The sequence below is a fragment of the Nothobranchius furzeri genome, chromosome 18, assembly GCF_043380555.1.
Source record: "Nothobranchius furzeri strain GRZ-AD chromosome 18, NfurGRZ-RIMD1, whole genome shotgun sequence".
NCBI classification, from domain to species: Eukaryota; Metazoa; Chordata; class Actinopteri; order Cyprinodontiformes; family Nothobranchiidae; genus Nothobranchius; species Nothobranchius furzeri.
This window is the reverse complement of record NC_091758.1, coordinates 24,691,412-24,699,199: the sequence shown is the minus strand read 5'-3', so window position 1 is coordinate 24,699,199 and position 7,788 is coordinate 24,691,412. Positions and strand designations below refer to the sequence as shown.

Genomic DNA, 7,788 nt, shown 5'->3' with positions numbered 1-7,788 from the left:
CAGCGCATGTCACCTCAGTGTGGATAAGTAGAGGAGCATTGAGGGTTGGAGGGTTGCAGTGACCGTGGAACGTTTCAGCGGCCTTCCCGCAGTCCCGCCCAGGCTGGGATAGGAGACAGAGTTGAGTTGCCATAGCGACGGCACATTCCACATATCTTCTGAGGGGGGAGTTTTCATTGGAGCCTTGCAGGCTCAAGGGCGCCAGATTCCGATTAGAAATTGTTTTGGGGCCAGACAGAGATAATTTCCTCTCTGTCTTACAGTTTGTTGGTCCTCAACCTCTCAAAATCCCAATAATGGACATTAAACTATCTCAATCCGTGCCGATTTGTCCACTCTATCCTTGATGGCATCCATCTTCTGTGCCAATTAATGAATCTCGGCCAAAGTTCCAAGCTTACGATTCATCTCGACAATTATGCGAGTGTGAATTCACAACGCGGTGCAATCCATCTCTGAGCTCGGGGATTAGGCCAATATTCCTCAACAGCTCGTTAATTTTCCAGTAAGCCAGGTAGCCTCCAATGCGGATCAGCAGGAAACCCGACACCAACACCACGAATATCCACACATCTTCAGAGTCCTCCACAGACAGCTGGTCTGTCCCGGAGGGGCATCCGGGAGCCTTTTCTCCCGTTCTCATCGTTGAAAAAAAATTGTATCAACCGTGTTGTGTGACCAACTGACGAGATCCATTTTAGTGAATTTCAGTTTCCAGTTTCCAGAAAAAATACAGAAGCAGCCGTGCACCCAGCACACACAGACAGACAAAGGCCTTGAGGACAAGATATGGAGGAGAGGAGAAGAAAAGCGTCTGCACCCTCCAAGAGCCGGAAGAAAATGTGTGCTCATCAAGCAGCAATCAAAACAGTTGTTCTGAGGGGGACACTTTTCACTTCAGCCTCACAGGCTTCAAGGGCACCAGATTCAGATAAGAATTGTTTTGGGGACAGACAGAGATTATTTCCTCTCTGCCTTAAAGTTATGTTGGTCTTCAACCCCTCTAGATCCATTAATGGCGTGATTAATCTATCCCAATCCGTGCTGATCAGTCAACTCTCTCCTTGATGGAATCCACCTTTTGGGCCAGAGCCTGAATCTCAGCCAAAGTTCCAAGCTTACAACTCATCTCGACAATTATAGGAGTTTGTGCATTCATAGCGCGATGCATTCCATTCCTCAGCTCCGGGATTGAGCCAATATTCCTAGAAAGCTCGTTAATTTTCCGGCATGCCAGGTAACTGCTCAAGCCAAACAGCAGGAATCCTGACACCAAAACAACGAATATCCAGACATCTTCAGAATCCTCTACAGACAGTTGAGAGAGGCAGATTATGTTCCACTGTTTCCAGGAGTCCATGATATACCCAGCTGGCTCTGTCCCAGAGGGGCATCCGGGAGCCCCTTCTCATCGTTGAAGACATTTTGTATGGTGTCAGGTTTCCGCCAAAACCCGTGCAAGCGTAGCCAAAACCCGTGCACGCGTATTGTGCACATCGCGCGTGCGAACGGGACTCGCGCGTGGAGGTTAGAACCTCATGAGTGAAAATATACATGGCGAGGAGGTCATTTGTACACTGAGAGGGAGCAAACTGTGTCTGTGAGCGCACAAGGATGTGCACAAGTGACAAACCTCGTTGGCCAACGAGCACACGGCAGAGGAAAACATGCGCGCGGCAGCCTCACTGCGCGCTCGGTGCGGCAGCCTCACTGCACGTGTGGCAGCCTTTCTGCGCGCTCGGTTTCTGATTCTGCTCGCTCGGCTGTTGGGAGTTTTGGCACTCTGGAGGCGTGGAAGAATTAAAGTGCCAGAAACTGAGCAGTTGAACTTTCAATTTGAGAGCAGAATTTCATATCAAGAGACCATCTTTTTAATTTCAGAATACTATTTTATATTATTGCTCTCAAAACTTGTAATGCTTGCGCTCAAAATGTCTGCTCTCTTTCAAATTCACTCTGTTCTCCTTCAAATCTTTGTTTTTGCGCTCAGATTTAACCTTCTTACACTGGTATTGTCTTCTCATGTGACAACTTTTTCTCTACACGGATCAAAACTCCTCCCACAAGTCTGTCCCCTGCTCTCACGGATCTTGTCTGCTCTCGCTCAAAACTTAGAAGTACAATCTCCTAGCAACCGCTCAGCCAATAGAAAGACTTGTGGGACTGGGCGGGAACAAACCTCTTTGGGGTGCGCTCGTTTTGCGCTCTGTGGATTTTCCTGTGTGGCTGCCGCATCTGCGCACTAACAGCCTGGCTAATACCCGCTCTGATCTGGAGCGAGAGTTTCACCTGCACCAGCAAAATGGACCAGAACCAACAAGACGCTCAAGTAAGTTATTTTTCAAGGCTACTAGCTGCAGTTTATTCCATAAAATTGTTGTGTTATGCTACTTTTTACGACTCCTCGCATTTAATATTGCAACAGGGGCACATAGCTAGGTGGATTAGGTTATTCACTATAGCTACAACTTTCATAAAATGGCCTCAGCAGATTTGAGTTTTACCCTAACATATCACTCGTCCCCAATGCTAGCTCTGGACCTAGTGTAGATGTTTTTTGTTTAGTATTCCCACCTTTGTTTTTAATAGTTAGCTCTTTGGACATTACAGTAGTTATTCGTTAGCGTTTACTCCATGAACATTGTTTCCTCATCTAACTGCTAACTATCAAAATGTGTTTCATCCATCGACATAAATATATCCCAATGTTTTTCTCGCGCTGTAATGAACAAGATGGGTCATCAAAGTAAGAGAATGTTATTAAAAAGTGGAACTCATTATAATTGAACGATGGAAAATTTTGACCAAAGCCGTAGGAGAAAACCGTTTTTGATAGGGAAACACATTTTGACACAACACCTGCCCTGACTGGCGCGTCAGCTAGCTTTCAATCTGTTTGTATGTTTCTGAAAATATTAATGCTATGTTAAGTGAGTGTAATCCAGTAGTAATTTCCCCAACAAAATAACAATTTCTATTTTTGCTCAATTCCTGCCTCCTTCCATTTCATTTTGCACTTGCATTATTTCTTTTTGTAATCCTGTCAAACCTAGCCGCTGGTCTTTAAACATAATGAGCCTAACTTACTAATACTGAGTCTGGGGTTACATAAGCAGTAACAAAACAAAAACAGTTTCTGTTTCTAAGTCTCAGCAATGAGTAAGGTTGTATTTCTGGTGTAAGCGAACTAACATTTGTTTTCTGTGAAATGCGCGAAATGTTGTATTACACAGTCTGTGGTACCATGATGCAGCACAATTCACTGTTGCATGTTAAACCACAGAAGATGTAGAGGAAAATGAATGTAATGGCTGAGGTGGAGGACCTGTAATGACACCAGAAAATAAGAAAATGTGTAAAAGCTTTATTAAAAGTTTAGTCCTGAAATTCTCATGGTAATCCAGGGAAGCAGGTTGGTGCATGGTCAGGGAACAGGCGTGGGTCAGGGCCAGATAAACAGCAGGTTCCATCCCAGCTCCAACCAGAGAGTGCTGCTGTTGTGTCCTTGGGCAAGACACTTAACCAACTTTGCCTGCTGTTGGTGGTCGGAGGGACCGGTGGTGCCAGTGTTCAGCAGGCCCGCCTCTGTCAGTGTGCCCCAGGGCAGCTGTAGCTACTATCTGGCTTATCACCACTGTAAGCATGTGAAAAGGGTGTGGCTGTTGTGTAAAGTGCTTTGTAGGCCTTGGACTTGATAAATTTCAATAAATGTGCAAGCCAATTACAATTTTTTCAATTTGTAGGTGTTTCCCATTTGCTGTATAACCAAATACAACTTTTTCTGTGTTTTTTGTTTTATTTCTTTAGACTGGTTCCATCCGAGAAGTTACGAGAAACCTTATGGATTTACTGAATGCTCATCTACAAGCAGAGGGCCCGCAACAAACACCAACTGTGCCACAGCGCACAACACCAGCGACAACACCTTAACAGACTATCCCTCGGTCTACAGTTCATCAAGAAATGTCAAGGTAAGTTAAGTGTAGAAATGTAAATATTTGACATCTGCATTGGTCTATTCAGTGGTTTGAAATTAAATTATTCCAATGATGCTTTATTATTCATCTTAGAAAGAGGCTTTCTGCAATTGACTGTATTTTTTTTTTTTACATAGTGAAATTAAATTCTGAAATAATGTAAGCAGTGTAGTATAGGCTACAGCTAGGGCTGGGCAATATATAGATATTTTAAAATTATAAATATAATTTTAAACGAGAAACAAGATGACTTTGTATTGATATAACTAGTCAAGCCACATAAGCTAGCAACTAGCTTGCTCCGTCTGTAAGCGGTCATTTCATGTATTCTCACAAATCTGCTCAATCAGAAAACCTCTGGGTCAATGTTCTGCCCTAAACTTTGCATTTGGCTTCATGGTTTTTAATTATTTGGGGATATTCGTTCATGTTTCATCAAGCCTGTTCACCGTGGTTACCAACGGAGTTCTGTTTACCCCTCCCTCCCTCGTGTAATTGGGAAACCACTACAGAGAGCCGGAGTGGCCAAATTACCTCAAACATGTTGTAATGGCTTCAACTGTAAACGTTAGGGTTAACATTTAATTTTGAAGGTGAGTTCAGCGCTAAAAGTTTTTCTGGTTCCGTTTTTTGATGCTTTGCTATGGTCGGGGCTCAGCCACGTGAGTTCGGAATAGAACGGGTGGTTTCTTGTTCACATGTGATTCCCAGGGCTTCTCAGGAATGCGGAAATCCCCGAGCATGTGGGCGGCGGTAAAGACGCGCGGAAGAAGTCTGCGGTGTCCGCCTATGCTAAACAATAATTCCTCATCAAACCGCTGCACCAACACACACTGCGCTTCTCTAATAATCTGCTCTCCTCTAATCCTTCCTACTTCAGCGCTGTAGTGTCCTCCGCTGCAGACGTGTCCTTATAACCGCTGCTACACACACACACACTGCTGTCCTCCTCTGCTGCGGAGCGGGTGACAGCAGCTCAGTGCTTCATGTGGGCTAAACAGCAACCAGGATGAAAAGTAATCGCATATGCGGAAACCCCCCGGTGTTTGATCCAACTCCCCAATAGGAGGCGGTAGGTGTGAGTTTCAGCTGCCAATCAGTCCATAGTGTCTGCTCGGCACCAGCCGGACCTCCGAGGGAAGTAGTCTGAAAAAAAAGTCTCCTTAGAACGAAATACACACATGTGAGCCATATGTGAACAAAACATTTGGTTCCGAACGCATCCATGCCGACCCAGATGTGAAAGCGGCTTAAGTGAGGGAAAATACTAACATGGGGCGACTGTGAGAATAAGGAGTAAAATAGTTTAGTTTTAAAAATAGTTTCCAGCTCAAAACACGAGACTTGACAGGTGTGATCCTGGAATTGTGGATGAAGTCTGTCAGTGAAGCTCTTGGGATCACAGCTCCACCTCTCAGTTCAGACTCCACAGAGCTCCTAGTGTGTGAGTTCTTGTTCTCTTCTGTACTTTTAACGTTAACGCAGGAGAGTGTTTGCTGTTGTATTTCAGTTATAATGTGAACAACCACACAAAACATTAAATTTACTCAAAAATTCTGAATGGATTTTTAAGACCTGCCGTGTGAACGTAGCCTTAAGCCTGATTCATGCTTCTCCGTCTGCGTCAGTGCGGAGACACGCGACATCCTTGCGGGCCTGCCGGAGACTTCCGCAAGGACGGACGGAGTAAAGCTCTCTTTTCTAAACAGCCGTCAGTCGAGACAGACAACGCAAGCTTGTGATTGGTCAGGATGCCGCTGTTGTTTACAGCGCCGCCATTGCACCCTCAAAAACATAAAGAGAGCCGAGGATAACAAGCAGCAGACACGGAGCAGCTTGAAGAATACCTTGCGAAAAAACTCTAAAAACATGAACTTTTAGTTCCCCCGTGACTGGAGGAGAGAGAAGATGCGCAGCAAGCGTTTTATTTGTGGACGGAAATGACAGGAAACGTGGGTTTAGAGGTGGCGAGCGCATGAAGAGGTGGAGGAGAATGAGAGACAAATATGTCCGTGTTAAAAGTCTCTTATATACACAAAAAATACAATATAAACACATTATCTTGGACCGGATACATGACAGGATACCACAGAACAGCGCTACGCCCTCTGTTGTCCTGCCGAGGAATTGCTTTGCAACACTCTCCAGGAGACGGAGAAGTATGAGAGCAAAACACTTCCGTCAATCCGTGCGTGTCTGTCCCTTGCGGAGCTGACGGAGAAGCATGAACCAGGCTTTAGACAGCATGTTTCTCTGTACATAAGCCGTACCATAGACATCATTGGCTGCTGGAGAGTAACTGCTTCACCGCCATATTGAGTAGGTTTCTAACTCCAAAACCCAATTTGAATCCAGTCATTGGAGCAACTATGCCTGTTTTTGTGCAGCTCACAGTTCCAACAACCAGCAGTTACATCTGCCTGTAAGCTTTGTTTGTTAATAAAGTTATATAAAAATAAAAAAAACTGTTACGTCACGATCTCCTTGCTTTCTACAGGAAGTTTAAAAAATTATTTCAATAAAGATTGAAACACAAACCTGAAGCTAAATGAGGAGCTCTATGAACATACTGAACGCCGCTTTAAAAGATACTGAATGTGAAATATGGCATTTCTCTACTGCTGACTGATGAAAGGGAGTCCGATGTGCCTGTTGTCATTTTGCAGGAGGTTGAACGATCTGACAAGGTAGTTAGCCCGTAAAAAAATTGTGCTGCAACACTCCCAGTGCTTTTTTTGGTGGCCTTTACGGCTATTCATTGGTAGGCTCATCACGGAACACAAAAATGTAGCTTGTTTGTTATGATTTAGGTACGTACTGCCCCCTAGTGGCAGAAAACTACAGACTGTCGCTTAAAGAAATAGCATAAAATGGCCAGGGATGCAATTCAATATATATTCTCTTCTACGGTTTTAACATTTTGAAATAATTATCTATCGATCGATTAGATTTTTTTAAATTAATATGCTTTTATTCATCAACCAGCCCTAAAACCTACTAAAGGTTAAACATTTTAAATTGCAAACTGTACTTAATTACGGTGATGCAAGTAAATGACAATTACACCCCTGCAAAATAGTAAAAGTTCTAAATCAAAACCATTTTGAATTTTTGTTATTCTTGTCCCTGCTATTTGTAATTTTTTTAATCTAATTTTGACATATAGTAATCCTGCACAACAATGTGATAATTTGGTTTCTATTAAAATTTAGGAAATTTTGCTTATTTGTTGACAAATTGCAGCTCAATATAGAAACATCATCATTGTTCTCTTGTTGTAATGTCAGGATTTCCAAGAGCCAGACATCGACTGGGATGTTGCTGCAGAGTACAGCCCAGATGTGGACGGTGCTGCTGTGGTCCCGGAGTTCGACAGTCCCCTCACTGAAGAGCAGCATGCTGAACTGCATCCATGCTTTCGTTCTTTTTTAAACACAGAAACAGTTTTGTTTACCTGTTAGTAGCTACAGTTTCGCCGACGGCTGCCGGCTTCTTCAGGCTGACGCTGTTGGTGGCGCGTCACTTCCTTCTCCGTTTATCTGCGGGCAGTTGTCTCTGCTGCCCGCAGATAAACGGAGAAGGAAGTGACGCGCCACCAACAGCGTCAGCCTGAAGAAGCCGGCAGCCGTCGGCGAAACTGTAGCTACTAACAGGTAAACAAAACTGTTTCTGTGTTTAAAAAAGAACGAAAGCATGGATTTAGAAAGACACAGCAAGAACACACCTAAGATGCTGAACTGCAGTTGCTACTGGCACAAAATTGGGAGCGTTCAAACACTAAGGAACTTTTATCTATTGTGCAGAGAATATG

General features: G+C 43.9%; 1 long non-coding RNA gene across 1 annotated transcript; it reads left to right on the top strand.

Annotated features, from left to right (window-relative positions):
- Positions 1–1,435: 1,435 nt before the first annotated feature.
- Positions 1,436–7,490, top strand: LOC139063964 (uncharacterized). Its single transcript, XR_011517283.1, has 3 exons — positions 1,436–2,329; positions 3,808–3,971; positions 7,265–7,490. It is a non-coding gene; the product is annotated as an uncharacterized lncRNA (long non-coding RNA).
- The last annotated feature ends 298 nt before the right edge of the window (positions 7,491–7,788 follow it).